Raw genomic sequence first — 18,571 nt, forward strand, 5'->3', positions numbered from 1 at the left:
TAGTGTTCTTTTGTGTTTGATTTAAACTCAGCTTCTAAGAGGGAGAGTCTGATTGGCCTGAGCTGTGTCATGTGGCTTCCCATGGTCTTTAGATTGGAAGGTGTGATGGGGATGCCCTCTGGGATCACAGGACATGAGAGAGGTCAGTTCTGCAAAGGAAGAAGTACTGAGTAGGTCAGAACAACTTATGTCCACTCCCCCTACTTTATGCTCAGTTTAAAGGTCACTTCTGAAGGAGGCTGTCCCTGAATCTCTTCTTATTCAAGAATGTATCTTCTGCCTTGAGCTATCTCATATAAAATCTTCATTAGTTTGCTACAGCAACTGTAACAAAGTACCACAAACTAGTGGCTTTAACTACAAACATGTATTGTCCCACAGTTCTGGGGACTAGAAATCTAAGATCAAGGTTTTTCAGGTTGGTTTCTACTGAGAAAGAATCTGTACCATGCCTCTCCTCTACCTTCTGGATGTTGGGTGGCAAACTTTGAAGTTTTATGTTTGTAGATCCATCATCCTGATCTCCAACTTCATGTTCACCTGGCATTATCCCTACTCTCAGGTCTGTGTTAAAATTCGTCTTAAAATAAGAACACCCACCATATTGGATAAGAGGGACATTCTACTTCAGTATGATCTCATCCTAATTATAACTTCAGTGCTTCAATGACTTTAAAAGGTCACATTCTTGGGGCTTCAGAATGAAGATAGGACTTCAACATGTGAATTTTGGAGGCATGTAATCCAACCCATAGCAAATTTATACAGAGAGAAACAAATAATTTTTCAAGCATACATATTATAAACATGTATTTATCCATACATAATCTGGTCAGGTTTAAACCTTTTCCTATGTTTGTTTCCTATTTTTTCTGAGGAAACAAAATGTTATAGAGTTGAAGTCCCTGTGTATCCCTCCCCAGTTCCATCCCCCTCTCTCCCTCCCCAGAAGTCACCATCATGAGGAATTTGTATGCATCATTTCTATGCATGTTTTGACATCTGAAAAGGACATACTATGCAGTATGAGAGAATCCAGTATGCAATATTTTGAAATTTTTAAAAACTTTAAATGATTTCAGTCTCTTTGTGCCCTGTTAAGATTTATTGATGTGAATACATATAGCCTTCATTCATTTTTATCTACTGTATAACATTCTATTCTATGAATGTAAAATAATATATTCATACATAAAGGCCATTTAGGTTGTTTCCACAAATTACACTGAAACAGACCCTCTTGGACTTGTCTCCATGAGCATCCAAGTGGGAGTTTCGCTAGGGTGCCTGTACATCTTCAACTTTTCTAAATTTTGCCAAGTTGCACTTCAAAATGGTGATCCCATTTTATACCTCTACTGATGATATCTGAGAGTTGCCAGGCTCTGTCTCTCCACTGACACTTGATATCATCAGAGATTAGAACATTTGTCAAATGTATAATGGTTTTAATTTGATTTGTCTTTCCCTGATAATTCTGGAGGTTGAACAGCTTTTCATGTATTTTCTGACCATCTATATTTCAACCTGTTTATCATTAATCTTCTCCAGTCAACATTCTTTGCTCTTTAGACTTTCTGGATAGAAAGGTGCATTGACAATACCATCTCATTCTCTCTTATGCCCATTCTCTCCTCTACTGTCCACAGTTCTTCCCCTTTTTTCCTCAGATCTCACCTCAGAGTCTTACCTAGTTTTTCCCAAAGTATATTTCTCAGGATTTAAATCCTTGAAATAGCTCACAACAAAAGGGATCTGTGATCAATTAAGTTTGGGGGAAAATTGCATGCTATCCACTGTACATTTGGCATGTTAAAGGCCCTGAAAGGTCCTGCTGAGAGAAACCTGTTAAACTTTCTCACACCCAATGCTTCTCATCTAAGTACAGAGTCTTCTTTTGAGTAAAACTTACGATCATCTTGTAAAACTAGTATTTTCTTGAATAAATACCCTTGGATTATTGCAAAATTTTGATTAATTTCCAGAGCTCTAAAAAAGCTGATTTAGACAATTATCTCTATGTTACTTTTTTGCCCCATTGCTTTTATAGAAGAGCAGATTTCTGGATTCCAACCTTTTTGGAAGTCTCGCCTTTGAGAAAAAATATGTTCAGACACACTTGGACTAATGCTGACTTCTCCTTTCTGTGATACCATCCATCAAAACTACATTTCTTTATTCTTCTCTTCTCAAATCTCTTTCCATTCAGGGTCTCTCTTCAATCATTTTGGGCCTCCAGGTAGCTTCCTACTGTCCACACAAAATGACTGTAATTATGCAGAAAAGTAGTACATGGTTTTCTCTTTTCTAATTATATTATAAAGTTTAATATTTAAAATTTTTTTATTAAGTTTATTTACTTTTTTTAAAGTTCAATACTTTTTAACACACTGGTTGTATATTCCCAGTGTTTGTTAATAAGTGAGCTATTGGACTTCAGGAAACATTTTCCTGTAGAAACAACTTTTTACAACAGAGTTGATCAAACTTTTATGTGCATGTAGAATCACCTGGGGGCCTGGTTAAATAGCAGATTCTGATTCAGTAAGCCTGGGAGGGAGGGGGCCTGTGGGTCTGCATTTCTAAGTGGAATACCCATGGCTCACAATTTGGGTAGCCAAATTCTATAAGGCTGTTCACCATGCAAGTATTTCCTCTATGGGAAAATGCACTAGGTTCTTCCTTCTTTTTTTTTTAATTTATATATTTGGCTATGCTCGGTCTTTGTTGCTGCAAGAGATTTCTCTAGTTGTGGTGAGTGGGGGTACTTTTTGGTAGCGGTTCATGGGCTTCTCACTGCAGTGGCTTCTCTTCTTGTGGGGCACTGGCTCTAGGGCACACGGGCACAGTGGGTGGCACAGGTGCTTAGTTAACCTGCAGCAGGTGGGATCTTCCCAGACCAGGAATCAAACCCATGTTTCCTACACTGGTAGGTGGATGCTTTACCTCTGAGCCACCAGGGAAGCCCTGCACTAAATTCTAATGTGGGGACAATGTGTTCCTGAAATATCAGTTATAGGAACAATACATGGGGGAAAAAAGCTTCAGATTGCCATCAAAACTACAGGTCATCCGTGACAGAGGTTAAGAAGGCTTGTATGGGTTGCTGTGTGAACCAATATTCGGGTGGTCTTAATGCAAGAATTGCAGTATTTGTAGCTGATTTTCACATTCATGTGAATGTGCTTCTTGGGAATCATTCCATCCAGCAAGGCCCAGCTCTGTGGTGAAATAAGCAGTATCTTGTGCACACCAACATTCTCAGACCCTCTGGCATGGTGCTAAGAGGAGCTGAAAGTGAGCTGAAGGTTTGATTTCCTAGCCTGGGATATCTGATGCCCTGGTGGTCCAGTGGTTAAGATTTCACCTGCTAGCGTAGGACACACAGGTTTGATCCCTGGTCCAGGAGGATCCCACATGCCGCAGAGCGACTAAGCCCGTGCGGTTCAACTACCGAGACAGCGTGCTGCAGCCACTGCAGTTCCAATCCCCTAGAGCCCGTGCTCCACAAGAGAAGCCACCACAATGAGAAGCCCTCGCACTGCAACTAGGGAGTCCCCCACTCGCCACAACTAGCAGTTAAGACCTAGCACAGTCAAAAAATCAAATAGGGTAGTAGGCCCTCCACTGACCTTAGAATAAACCCCCAAGCCCTGCTCATGGGCTGCCACATCCTCTCTGACCCCTGCCTGTCTCTTAGACCTTCTCCTCTACCAGCCCCTCCTTTGTTCATGGCATTTGGACCCCCTGGGCTTTCTCTGTGCTCCTCAAATATCTTAAATTTTCACCCTTAAAAAGATCCCACTGGTTATTTGTCCTTGCTGTTTCAAGTCCCTAGGGAGATAATGTCCCAGATCTTCACCATGCTGGCTCTCAGCTCAGATGTCCTCTCTCCAGGGAAGCATTTCATGACCTGTCCATCTGCCATTGATTGACTATCCTCATTCTATTCATTGCACTACTACTAACATAAAATATCACACATACGCATAGAGTGGAAGCTGTGTCCTCTTACCAGATTCCTATGCCTGGCTTGGGTGCCTACTCCCTAACTGCTGTGAGTTTTGACTGCTATTGGCCCACTCTGCACCCTTCTCTCAAGGCTCACTCTTGGTCAACAGGAGTCACCCAGCCCAAGGATGTAGAGGACACTATGACAGTGGACACTGACCCTACATGACAGCTTGCAATCAGTGACCAACTGGATGTTGTTTAGTTGTTAAGTCGTGTCTGATTCTTTGCGACCCCGTGGACTGTAGACTGCCAGGCTCCTCTGTCAAAGGGATTTCCCAGGCAAGACTATTGGAGTGGGTTGCCATTTCCTTTCCCAAGGCATCTTCTCGACTCAGGGATCAAATCTTTGTCTCTTGTGTTAGCAGGCTGATTCTTTACCACTGAGCTGCCTGGGAAGCCCACATCCAAAACCCCAGGCCTGGTGCAGTGCCTCAGAGGGTGGTCACTCTTGGGGCTATGCAAGCTCTAAGCTTTCCCAGGACCATGTTGAGGCTGGACTCAGCTTTGCTCACCTTCATCTACTCGCCTCTTCTGCCCTCTATACCTCCTTATTAAGTTCCTATAAATCTCTTCTATGGAGTCTTAAATAAATCTTCATAAAAGGATGTCCTTTTCATTATAGGGGACTGGAATGCAAAAGTAGGAAGTCAAGAAACACCTTGGGTAACAGGCAAATTAGGCCTTGGAATAAGGAATGAAGCAGGGCAAAGGCTAATAGAGTTTTGCCAAGAGAATGCACTGAGCAAACACCCTCTTCCACCAACACAAGAGAGGACTCTACACATGGACATCACCAGATGGTCAACACTGAAATCAGATTGATTATATTCTTTGCAGCCAAATATGGAGAAGCTCTATACAGTCAGCAAAAACAAGACCAGGAGCTGACTGTGGCTCCGACCATGAACTCCTTATTGCCAAATTCAGACTGAAGTTGAAGAAAGTAGGGAAAACCACTAGATCATTCAAGGATGACCTAAACCAAATCCCTTATGATTATACAGTGGAAGTGAGAAATAGATTTAAGGGCCTAGATCTGATAGACACAGTGCCTGATGAACTATGGATGGAGGTTCATGACATTGTACAGGAGACAGGGATCAAGACCATCCCCATGGAAAAGAAATGCAAAAAAGCAAAATGGCTGTCTGGGGAGGCCTTACAAATAGCTGTGAAAAGAAGAGAAGCGAAAAGGAAAGGAGAAAAGGAAAGATATTCCCATCTGAATGAAGAGTTCCAAAGAATAGCAAGGAGAAATAAGAAAGCCTTCCTCAGCCATCAGTGCAAAGAAACAGAGGAAAACAACAGAATGGGAAAGACTAGAGATCTCTTCACCAAAGGAACATTTCATGCAAAGATGGGCTCAATAAAGGACAGAAATGGTATGGACTTAACAGAAGCAGAAGATATTAAGAAGAGGTGGCAAGAATACACATAAGAACTGTACAAAAAATGACCAAGATAATGACCAGGATAATCACGATGGTGTGTTCACTCACCTAGAGCCAGCCATCCTGGGATGTGAAGTCAAGTGGGCCTTAGAAAGCATCGCTATGAACAAAACTAGTGGAGGTGATGGAATTCCAGTTGAGCTATTTCAAATCCTGAAAGATGATGCTATGAAAGTGCTGCACTCAATACGTCAGCAAATTTGGAAAACTCAGCAGTGGCCACAGGACTGGAAAAGGTCAGTTTTCATTCCAATCCAAAAGAAAGGCAATGCCAAAGAATGCTCAAACTACTGCACAATTGCACTCATCTCACATGCTAGAAAAGTATTGCTCAAAATTCTCCAAGCCAGGCTTCAGCAATACGTGAACCGTGAACTTCCAGATGTTCAAGATGGTTTTAGAAAAGGCAGAGGAACCAGAGATCAAATTGCCAACATCCGCTGGATCGTGGAAAAAGCAAGAGAGTTCCAGAAAAACATCTATTTCTGCTTTATTGACTATGCCAAAGCCTTTGACTGTGTGGATCACAATAAACCATGGAACATTCTGAAAGAGATGGGAATACCAGACCCCTGAGCTGCCTCTTGAGAAACCTGTATGCAAGTCAGGAAGCAATGGTTAGAACTGGACATGGAACAACAGACTGGTTCCAAATAGGAAAAGGAGTATGTCAAGGCTGTATATTGTCACCCTGCTTATTTAACTTATATGCAGAGTACGTCATGAGAAACGCTGGGCTGGAAGAAGCACAAGCTGGAATCAAGACTGCTGAGAGAAATATCACTAACCTCAGATATGCAGAAGACACCACCCTTATGGCAGAAAGTGAAGAGGAACTAAAAAGCCTCTTGATGAAAGTGAAAGAGGAGAGTGAAAAAGTTGGCTTAAAGCTCAACATTCAGAAAATGAAGATCATGGCATCCGGTCCCATCACTTCATGGCAAATAGATGGGGAAACAGTGGAAACAGTGTCAGACTTTATTTTTTGGGGGCTCCAAAATCACTGCAGATAGTGATTGCAGCCATGAAATTAAAAGACGCTTACTCCTTGGAAGGAAAGTTATGACCAACCTAGATAGCATATTCAAGAGCAGAGATATTACTTTGCCAACAAAGGTCCATCTAGTCAAGCCTATTGTTTTTCCAGTGGTCATGTATGGATGTGATAGTTGGACTGTGAAGAAAGCTGAGCACCGAAGAATTGATGCATTTGAACTGTGGTGTTGGAGAAGACTCTTGAGAGTCCCTTGGACTGCAAGGAGATCCAACCAGTCCATTCTAAAGGAGATCAGTCCTGGGTGTTCATTGGAAGGACTGATGCTAAAGCTGAAACTCCAATACTTCGGCCACCTCATGCGAAGAGTTGACTCATTGGAAAAGACTCTGATGCTGGGAGGGATTGGGGGCAGGAGGAGAAGGAGACAACAGAGGATGAGATGGCTGGATGGCATCACGGACTTAATGAACATGAGTTTGAGTGAAGTCCGGGAGCTGGTGATGGACAGGAAGGCCTGGCGTGCTGCGATTCTTGGGGTTGCAAAGAGTCGGATACAACTGAGCAACTGGACTGAACTGAACTGCAGAATCCTCGTCTCAGACCTTATTGCTAGAGAACTCAACTTGGACAATCTGTTTTCCCCACTAGAGTCTAAACTCTAACCCTCCTCCCTCCATAGGAGGAGAAACTCAGTTTATTTTATTCACCCGCATTCTCAGCACAATGCCTATTTTCTAATAGATGCTCAATAAAGAAGCACTGAGTAAATGCTGAATGAATAAATCTGGTTTTCCATAATCAGCTTCAGAGTAACCCTAACATTAGGGTTAGAATCCACCCATCCACCCAACTCCACAAAAGGATATACTGGGCCGTATTAGAAACATGTGAATATGCCTTCCCATGAAGTGCACTGCAAATTTGCTTCTCTTATTTTTATCCTTATGAAATGTGAACCCATAAAAAGCTGGGGGTGGGGTGGAGATGTCAAATCCCACCCCACAATACGCCTCCTTCAAGTATCTGATTACACAAAGTCCTCAAAGAATATGATTAATGTAACTAAGCCATATTCACACTCTGACATTCTTCCCAGCCAAACACATATTTTAACCTCACCCGGTCCCTTTCAACAAATAAGCTGTTTTGAAAATGATTTCCAGGGCGATGTCTGTTGCCATAGGAATGACATTAAATGAAAAGGACAGAAAATATAGAGGGTGATAAACTGCTTGCTTGGATGACACACTTGACTTGGAAGCCTGTGTTCAAATGAGGCATACATGCCAAGATTTTTATGAAAGACAAAATTAAAATGTATCACTATCAAGCTGTAACTGACAAGGTATTGTGTGGTGGGCTGTTAACATACTGCTCCATATATTCATTGTTTGTCATTTTACTGGCCCTGACAAAGGTCTCTTGGTGCTGTAAATCACACCATTAAATCTGCCACGAGCAACAGAGGCTGTTGGAAAGAAGAGAAAGAAAACGTGGTGATGAATCTCGGTTTCTGATACACGCCGGGTGAGCGATCCTGTCTTCCAAGGAGACTTCTCCCTTTGGGCTGACACTTTTATAAGTGTCAGATTGTTGGCTTTTGACCCCTTGAAAAGAGAAAAAAAAGAAAAAGAACAGCGAAAGCTTGGTCCCTCCCCCTACTCTGTTTCCAATTGCTTCTAATTCTGCTGTTTAAGAAACATGCCCAGAAACTACTCCCCACCCCAGCCCTATGTATGCTTTTTTGGGGTGCAAGATCTCAGAGACTCTGGGGTGCCCTGTGGATGGCGCTCTGCTAGAGCTAGCTTTTGTTGGTTACGTGGGGGTGTGCTTGGCTTGTTCCTGTTTAGTCGGTTAAGTCATGTCCGACTCTTTTGTGACCCCATGGACTGTAGCCCACCAGGTTTCTCTGTCCATGGGATTTCCCAGGCAAGAAAACTGGAGTGGATTGCCATTTCCTTTTCAGGGGACTCTTCCTGAACCAGGGATTGAACCTGTATCTCCTGCATTGGCAGGCGGATTCTTTACCACCGAAGACCATGCTTGGGTTACCACGAGACTTTTCTCTACACTGGTTAAGACGTGTTTGTCTTGGAACTGGTAAATTTATAGTTTCTTCACCCCTGCAGCTGCAGACCAAATGTGCTGTGTGACACCAGGGACTGCAGAACAAGATATCCAGCAACTCGGTACTGTCTCTTGGCTTCGCTGAGCCTCAGAAGACTTGACTTCTTGACCTGCCCCTTTCTCTTCTTCCCAGATGCTGATGACACAGAAACATTGCCTAGAAGCTGGCCAGTCTGAGTGCTAGGGTCGGGGGAAAGTTGAAAAGTAAATCAAGATCTAAGTTGGAATCATAGCTTCAAGGCAATGAGATGTGTGATTTGGGCAAGTTATTAAATCTCTGTGGACCATAGTTTTCCTCATCTGTTTAGAAAAAGGGGGTGTTGGATTTCAATTACTTCTAAATTGTCTTCCAGGTCCAGTTTAGAATAAATTAAGGGACCAAGAGAGGCTGTCTGGGCCATTTGACTGCCTCTGGCAAAGGCTTGCCTGTATTATCCAGAATACATCTCAATCAGAGGAGAGTCTAAATGAAGGACAATCAGGCAATGTGGTATTCTCGAAGGGGAAAAAAGGAAAAGAAAAAATACTACCTCCAGCATCTAAAGTTGGGAGTGGGAAGATGAGAATTCAATCACTGGTTTGGAGTGGGAACAGTGTTTTCAAGATTCATTAAATATGACAGAGCTCCCTGCCAGTACTTCTCTGTAATATCTGCATTTATTTTTATAACACAAATGGATATTTTAGGCAATAGAGTTTAAAAGATCAGACAGCTTTCATCTACACACTTTGGTGCAGAATATTTTTTCCCAAAATCTTCTCTGCTAAGAATCACCTTTATGCTGTTTGAGGATCACCTTGTACAAAAATTAAGAGGGTTTTTAACATTTTTGAAACATATGATTTTTGTTTTGTTCAGAATTCTGTACATGCAGGCTTCAGATTGAGCAACCTATATATTGAGTTTGTAATAATCCTATAATTATAGATTTGAGAGAATGTTAAAATTGCTTATAATTGGGAAAAGTCTGACCGGTGACCCGTGCCATCCTTTCATCGACTCCCTGTTACAAGCAAGCCCCACCCTAGCCTTCAAACTGCTTGGAGAAGCTCTTTTAAGATGCTCTTGTGATAAGAATAGACAAATAACAAAGTGTGAAGTTTATATTTGGAGTTTATCCCTAGGCCTTGGTTCTGTTTCTGTAGTTAATACTGATTTGCCACTTTGCCAATGGAGTTAATCAGTGCTCGCTACTTAAGAGACCAGGTTCTAGAATCTGCTGCAGTTGAAGTCACAGCTCTATCATTTCCTTGCTGTGTGACTTTGGGGGAGTCATTTCACCTCTCTGAGGTTTATTTTTCTCATCTATAAGACATGGTTATTACAATTCAATGAGATAAAGCATGCTATACTTGATTTACTGCGTAACAGGGGCATGATGAATTTAAATACCATTAGTTACTATTATTATTCACTGTAATTCTAGAAAATTCATGCAATGTTTCAAAACTTTGATCTGTTCTACCTATAAAAAAATAATGATACATATGCTGTCAGTTTTACAAGACTGATATTAAGTCAGCTGTAAAAACAGGACTCAAAGCAATTTGACATTTATGAAGTATAGATTAAAATAAAGAAGTGATGATTATTTTGATTTTATTTGGTCTTGTGTTCCAGACCAAGAAATCTTCAAGTGAGATAGAATGACAGCTTTAGTTATCACCAGATTCCTTGAAATTTTTTGAACATCATATAAAAGTACTAAGAGAAAAAAATAAGTTACATTTAATATCCACAGCATTGGTCAATTAACAAAAGCTTGAATCTATGGTCTTTTTCCTTGTCAATTGTGGACAATTTTGTACTGTAAGTTAAAAGAGATCTTGTATGTTAGTAGGAAAAGATCTAGATGTGTGACGTTTCTAATCCTTATGCAAATTAAAACTATTAATATTTTCCCATGCTTAAGAAAGCTCCATCAAGAAAGATTATCTAAACCTATTTCACCGCATTGAAATATTCAAATATATTTAGAAAAATAGAGTATTCAAATTTATTTTCTATTTTAAAAAGTCAAGTTCATATCTATTTAGACCTTTTTTAAAACCAATAAGAGAGGAACATGTCAAAAGAAAAAAAAAGTGTGCAAAAGGATATATATTGGGTTGGCAAAAAATTTTGAATGAACTCTTTAGCCAACTCAATAATAAGCCAAAGGAAATACACATAACGGATATACTCACAGATAGTCAAAGAAATAAAAGTGAACGTGGGGATGCAATTTTTTCTCTTACCATTTTGGCAGAGTAGAGTGAGTGATGAGGCTGTCCAGGTCAGTGAGAGTTGATGGGAATAAGAATCTCATATGGTCTATTACTAGTGCACTTACCTCTGGGTGGTGACATTAAAGACGACCTTGATATCATTTTTTGAACTTGGGTATTCTCCAAAGATTTTTAAACGATTCTCTGTGATAACCTAGAGGGGTGGGGTGAAGGGAGTGGGAGACAGTTCCAAGAGGAAGGGGATATATGTGTACTTATGGCTGATTCACATTGTTGTATGGCAAAACCAACACAATGTTGTTAAGCAATTATCCTCCAATTAAAAATGCAACTTAAAAAAAATAACTACTAACCAGCAAAAAAAAATGTTATGGTACTTTTCATTCATATATAAAATACAATTAACATATAACAAAATAAAGAGAAATATATATGCTTGTAAAAAAAAAAAGATGCATTTATTTTATGGTGAGGAAAAAAATTGTAAAATTATTTTAATTTTCAAAAAAGCATCCTAAAATGTATTTGATAATATTATATAAGTGGAATATTGATTCATAATTTTGTTTTCTAGCTTTTCAATGGCCTACTTCCTGTGCGGAGTTTTAGTTGAGTTAGAGATGTTTGGATGAATGTAGAGTCCTCATTCATCTCATACTGTCCCATTTCTCACTGTGGTTGTTTCTTTAATATCCTAAAATTTATAAGCCCCCATAGAGTTACTTTCATGTTAATTTACTTAGAATTTTCTTGAAGATGAAATTATGTCCATCAACAGAATTAATTAAGTACCAAGAACAATTTTGCCTTATTTACATTTTAAGGAAAAATAGAGTCAAAATGTAAAATGTTCCTATTGGGAAAAGGCTGGGTCACATACTTAATTTCAGGGGCAGAAAAGACTAGGGGAAAATTCAGTTATGAATTGGAGGCTGATTCAGTTATGATAATCTCTCCATTTGGTGGTTTAACTTCATGCACATTAATTTTCTATTCACATATAGTCCAGTTGACATAGATGCAGGAGTAAAATAGGAGGAGGCTGTTCCATGTGGTCATTCAAGGGCCCAGGCTGATGGAGGCTATACCATCTTTATCATGAGGAATCCAAGGATGTCCACAACCAGGCATGAGGAGAGGGCAGAGGACCACTCAGGCAGTTTCATGGGCCAAGCTTAGCAATGGCCATTCTGCCTGCACTCCCCCAGTTATTGGAGTATTTGTCTCCTGACCACACCCCACTACAAGAGAGGGGTACTGATCATTGTAGTCTGTCCATGTGCCAGGAAGAAAGGGAATTAAGTGTGATGAACAGCAAACCACTCTGCCCCATCTCTAATATCTGGTATGTTTCATCAGGCTATTCAAGGCATTTGTGACGGTCCCAGGACTCAAATCAGTTTTCCTTCCCACTAGGGGTTCCAGACGTTTTCTCCCAGTTTTTGATCATTCCCACTCTCCTCCTCCCTGATTGGCCCTGGTCTGGTGTCACTGTTCACAGACATTTATTTCGTGAATGCTTGCCCTGCCATTTTGGGTACCTTCTATCCGAGTAGCAATGTCACAACAGTAGCTCCTCTTTATAAAATACTTTCACGTGCTGCCTTTAGACACATGATGTGCTGTTCCAGGAGGACATCTGGACAAACCTAAAAAACAAGTAATAATACCTTCATGAATGAGGACCTAGGCATAGAGGTATATGATACATCAGTGACTGATCCCATAAAATTCATAAAGGCCAGAATTAGTAAATGAACTTCAACCTTTCTAATTCCAAATAATTTCTACTCTGCAACACTGCCTCCCAGCCCCTACTCTCAATTCTAGTTTCTGGAGATTACCTCTTTTCTCCACGATTTTCCTTGTTCTGCTTAGCTCTCTTTACACCTACCTTGACTCTAATACCTACCTGTAACTTTTCAGCTGAAAAATCTCTGAAGGCCAAATGTCTTAGTGCTTCACAAGGTGCCTTGTTCAGTCATTTTTGTAACCTCTGGCTTCTCTCCTGTCAGTGTGCGTGACTCAATTCTACAAAGGTTTATAGTGATCCTGCTGCAATAGTTAACAGTGTTGACTGAGTGCATACTGTGTGCCAGGACTTTGCTTCATGTTTCACATGAATCGTCTGAAATGATCCTTCAAATTACCTGGTGAGAGTGGGGGGTTGAGGAGGTGTGTAGGTAGCCATTATTCTCAACTCCATTTTACAGGTGGAAAAACTGAGATTCATGGGAGTTTCTTGCCCAAGTTTGTCCATCACAAGCCAATTTTAGAATCCAGGCCTTTCATCTTCAAAGCCACTGATTCTGGTGGTTTTCCATCTTCTGTGGGACGTGGCTAATGTTAGGGTAGGAGAATTATCCACCTGGATCAGAAGTGCACACTGATCTTAGCAATTCATAAAACACATTTATACTTGTACAGAAATACTTGTCCCCCCCACCCCACCCAGGACATCAAGCAAACCCTGCTTAGGAGGGATTCAGATATAGCATCACATGGCCTCTTGTTTTCATATGTAGTCAGATACTCAAATCAGTTCAAACTTCTTTTCATGGAAAACTATTTTCTGTATAGTATAATTTTCCATAGTTCTCAATGCAGTGGTGAAATTGGATCTGCCCATCACCTGCATTTATTTTCTTTTCCCAGGCAATTTTGAAAGAGGAGTAAAAGATCTTTTTTTTTCTTTTAATGTTAATCTTCAAAATTCTTCTGGGGCATATAATCCTGAAGTCAGCTTAACTGCAACCAATACTGAGTGTTCATTTTTTCACAAGCAAACAAAAACAACCAGCAGAAAGATAATTGACCAGTGTAAATTCCTTTCTGCTGATCCCTTTTATATAAAAACATATTTTTTTGATCTTTTGTTTTTAGTCATATGAAATATTGAGAGCTACATTTTGAAGAGAAGTAGGTTTTCTATACAACATAAGGAAATTACATAGAATGGGGTTTGGGAGTGCCATTCTATTTTTCCTCATCTGTAATACATTTGCTGTATTTTTTTGGCCTGTGCTTAAAGAAGGCAGCACACAAGGCTATTCTAAGGAAGTACATCTAAATATAAGAGCAAACTTAATTGCTTAATTTCTTTAAAAAAGGAAGCTGTCAAATGAGCACATTACTAAAGCAACTTCCGAATTATCACATTTTAAAGGTGTCTCGATAGCTTGGGTAACTTCTGGCATAAATATTACATAGATATTTCTCATTAATTTAAATCAGCCAGTCTGATAGGATGCAAAATCCCATGAGCTTTCATTTTTGTCTTCCTATTGACTGAAAAAGTGAAATATAATTAGAAGCTCTGAAATCAGGCACCTCTCTTACCTATATTCTGTATAAAATTTCATTTAAAAGCACAAAAGCTTTGAAAGCATCTTCTTACAATCATCAATGGCCATTTGTTGCAAGACTTAAGCAGAATCTTGACCCAAATGTCAAGATTTTTATCCCTTTATTTTTTAGTGTTCTTATGGAACAGAGATCAGTGGAGAGTTGTTAGGAAACATGCTAAAGGAAACAAATGCTAAGCAGGCATTTTTGCTAGAAAAATCTCTCCTATTAGAAAAGTCCCTCCAGTCAGAGGAACTTCACGTGAAACATCCCTCTGCTCACGGATTCTAACAGCAGAAGGTTTCTTTCTCACAGGTGATTTCTCTCCCAGCTCCAAATGAGAGACCTTTCTGTGTCTGCCAAGACGGTGACCTGTCATCTGGGAACTTTGCTACCTAGATCTACAAGAAAATCAGAGCGTCTTGATTTGATCAACAAATGTGTTATGTTTCTTACCTGGTGGATAGGCTTTGGGGCTTAAACATTTTGTAGGTAAGGTTTCAAGGAATAGACCCAAACATAGCAGTGAATCCAAAAATCCAGGAGGATCAAGATGGTACTGAAAATAAAAATGTAAGAAAGTAAACCTCATGAGTGTGTAGTTGTTAATCCTACATGGTTGCTGATGATCACTTGTGACAAACCTATGCTTCTTTCCTACTCGAGACACTCCTCAAGGGTCTCTTTAAACAGTGAGGACTTGCCAAAGGAAATCTGAATGGGCTGACACTTGCTCTGTAGAAGTCACCAGATAGAAATTAGAATCAGGGAAAAAGGCGACATGGTTGATGGTCTGGCAACACGTTTCTTGGTGACAGTGTATCCTGAAACTAGTAATTTTAGTATGTGAAAGGAATTCAGCCAAGCTCCAACCTGGAAGACAGCCGTGAATGTTCTCAGCGAGAATCTCAGCAGGGCTACAGCTCCTTGTATTTTAGACCCGGGAATGATCCCCCTGAAATCTTGCCTTCTTTGTCGTCTAATTGGCTGCATCGGTAAATTGCTGGTGGTGAACTTTAAAGGTTATAGAGCAGGAATAGGCTGCAGCTTTACAGGAAGGCAGGTGTGAGGCCATTAAACATGCACTGAATCCCAGTGCTTTTAATCCCACTGACCAATTACTTGAACTTTAACTTGGAGCAAGTAACAGAAAACTGGGTTCCTAGTGCATCCGTGTGTATGTTTTAAATACATATGTGTTGCATATACTATAATTGATCATGAAACATTATTCATATATTTTCTTTCCTCTTTTTCACTTTTTCCTTTGACTTGCTTAAAATTGTTGATATGATTCTACCTTAAAATACTGGAAAATGCTTTTAAAATAACTTCTTAGGGAAGGTTAGTAAGAACTCAAGATTGGATGGAGATTTATACCAGATGAGGCATTTTCAATTCTAATAATTCAATGTCTTTATATCAAGGATTCATGTGATCCTTTTACTTGAATTAGTTGCTCTAGAAGTATCTGCTTTTCTTTCTACCTCCCTTTAGTTTTAATGCTTCCATGAAAATATGTAGAATTTATAAAAACATTCACAACAGAAATCCAATAATCAGTATTCATTATCTAGTACATATTTAGCATTGTTTAGAAGATAAGGATTCCCTGTGAATAACAGAAGGAACTTTGCTTTCAGTTTGGAGGAGATATATATATATATATATATAGAAAATTAATTAGAAATAAGTATAATACAGTATATTATCAATTACTAAGATGAATAAAACACACGTTCAGTACTCTGTGATGTGCAGACTAGATAATTCTGGTAAGCTTTTTAGAGGAGAAGAAATTCAAAAGAAACCTAGAATGATGATTTTTGAACAGAAAGCATGAAATGAGCAGGAATGCCCTTCCTGACAGGGTAAATAACTCAAGAAATGGAATCCCCTGAAATTTCCTTTTTGTCAGCAAAGGGAGAAGTTTTCTTTTTAAGGTCAATTTTAGGAACAAATGAGGCACTGTGGCTTTTTCACCATGGAAAGAAAAAATAAAGGTAGTTGGTTCATTTCTCTCATCAGTAGGGCTGTCTTGTGTTGTAAATCTTGGTTAAAATTTTAGGGTAGGGAAGTATGTGATTTGGAGACCTGTGAATTTCCTGTAAAATAACTATTGAAAAGACAGAGAAGGAAGTCTATAGAAACCTGAAGTTGGCTGGAATTCCCTAAAGGATGTCTTGTTTGCCCCTCGGGTCTAAACTGGAGGCCAAAATAAGACTGGATAGTATGCCCAGTAGAAATCAAGGGGACCCAGCTGAACCCATACCAGTAGATAAAAATATGTCTCTCATAAGAAGGACTGAGGTGTCTAATTAATGCACCGTTTCTTCCTCAGCAGTTCAGTTAAAAGAAAGGCCAACAAGAGAGGAAATGCTAGTAGAATATTATAAGCCTTCCTGGCCTTTTAAAGGAAACCAGAGGTAGCTGGATTGTAACAGCAAGCCTGGAAATTGTGGGACAGCTTGGTTGGTGACTTTAGTCACTAAGTTGTACCCATCTCTTGGGACCCATGGATGGCAGCCCACCAGGCTTCTCTGTCCATGGGATTTCCCCAGGCAAGAATACTGGAGTGGAACATGAGTCAGTCGGTCCTGAGAGATGGGTGAGCACCATTCCAAGGGATGGGTGATGGCCTCCGTTGCCCTCAGCCGATCAAAAGGGAGTTGGGTTCAGATCCCTGAATCCAGAGTGGCAGAGATGGGTGCCCCAAGGCATCCAGTGCAGTAATGCAACCGATTCCAGAGAAGCCGGTGGGAGCCCTGGAGAGAGTTCTCTTTTCTTTGTGAAGGGCAGGGCACCCTGGAACAAAATACTTAGGAATAAATCTACCTAAAGAAACAGAAGACCTATATATAGAAAACTATAAAACACTGATGAAAGAAATCAAAGATGACACAAATGGATGGAGAAATATACCTTGTTTATGGATTGGAAGAATCAATATAGTGAAAAGGAGTATATTATCCAAAGCAATCTATAGATTCAATGAATTCCTATCAAGCTACCAATGGTATCTTTCACAGAACTAGAACAAATAATTTCACAATTTGTATGGAAATACAAAAAAACTTCAAATACCCAAAGCAATCTTGAGAAAGAAGAATGGAACTGGAGGAATCAACCTGCCTGACTTCAGGCTATACTACAAAGCTACAGTCATCAAGACAGTATGGTACTGGCACAAAGACAGAAATATAGATCAATGGAACAAAATAGAAAGCCCATAGATAAATCCACGCACCTATGGACACCTTATCTTTGACAAAGGAGGAAATAATATACAATGGAGAAAAGACAATCTCTTCAACAAGTGGTGCTGGGAAAACTGGTCAGCCATTTGTAAAAGAATGAAACTAGAACACTTAATAACACCATACACAAACATAAACTCAAAATGGATTAAAAATCTAAATGAAAGACCAGAAACTATAAAATTCCTAGAGGAAAACATAGGCAAAACACTTTCTGACATAAAACACAGCAGGATCCTCTGTGACCCACCTCTCAGAGTAATGGAAATAAAAGCAAAAATAAACAAGTGGGACCTAATTAAACTTAAAAGCTTTTCCACAATGAAGGAAACTATAAGCAAGGTGAAAAGACAGCCTTCAGAATGGGAGAAAATAATAGAAAACAAAGCAACTGACAAAGAATTAATCTCAAAAATATACAAACAACTCACGAAGCTCAATTCCAGAAAAATAAATGACCCAATCAAAAAAATGGGCCCAAGAACTAAACAAACATTTCTCCAAATAAGACATACAGACGGCTAACAAACACATGCTCAACATCACTCATTATCAGAGAAATGCAAATCAAAACCTCTATGAGGTACCATCTCATGCTGGTCAGAATGGCTGCTATCAAAGTCTACAAACAATAAATGCTGGAGAGGGTGCGAAGAAAAGGGAACCCTCTTACACTGTTGGTGGGAATGCAAACTAGTACATCCACTATGGAGAACAGTGTGGAGAGCCCTTAAAAAACTGGAAATAGAACTGCCACATGACTCAGCAATCCCACTGCTGGGCATACAATCTGAGAAAACCAGAATTGAAAGAGACATGTGTATTCCAATGTTCACTGCAGCACTGTTTACAATGGTTAGGACATGGAAGCAACCTAGATGTCCATCAGCAGATGAATGGATAAGAAAGCAGTGGTACATATACACAATGGAGTATTACTCAGATATTAAAAAGAATGCATGTGAATCAGTTCTAATGAGGTGGATGAAACTGGAGCCTATTATACAGAGTGAAGTAATTCAGAAAGAAAAACACCAATACAGTATATTAATGCATATATATGGAATTTAGAAAGATGGTAATGATGACCCTATATGCAAGACAGCAAAAGAGACACAGGTACAAATAACAGAATTTTGGACTCTGTGGGA

Source organism: Bubalus kerabau, chromosome 17, assembly GCF_029407905.1.
Source record: "Bubalus kerabau isolate K-KA32 ecotype Philippines breed swamp buffalo chromosome 17, PCC_UOA_SB_1v2, whole genome shotgun sequence".
Classification (NCBI taxonomy): Eukaryota; Metazoa; Chordata; class Mammalia; order Artiodactyla; family Bovidae; genus Bubalus; species Bubalus kerabau.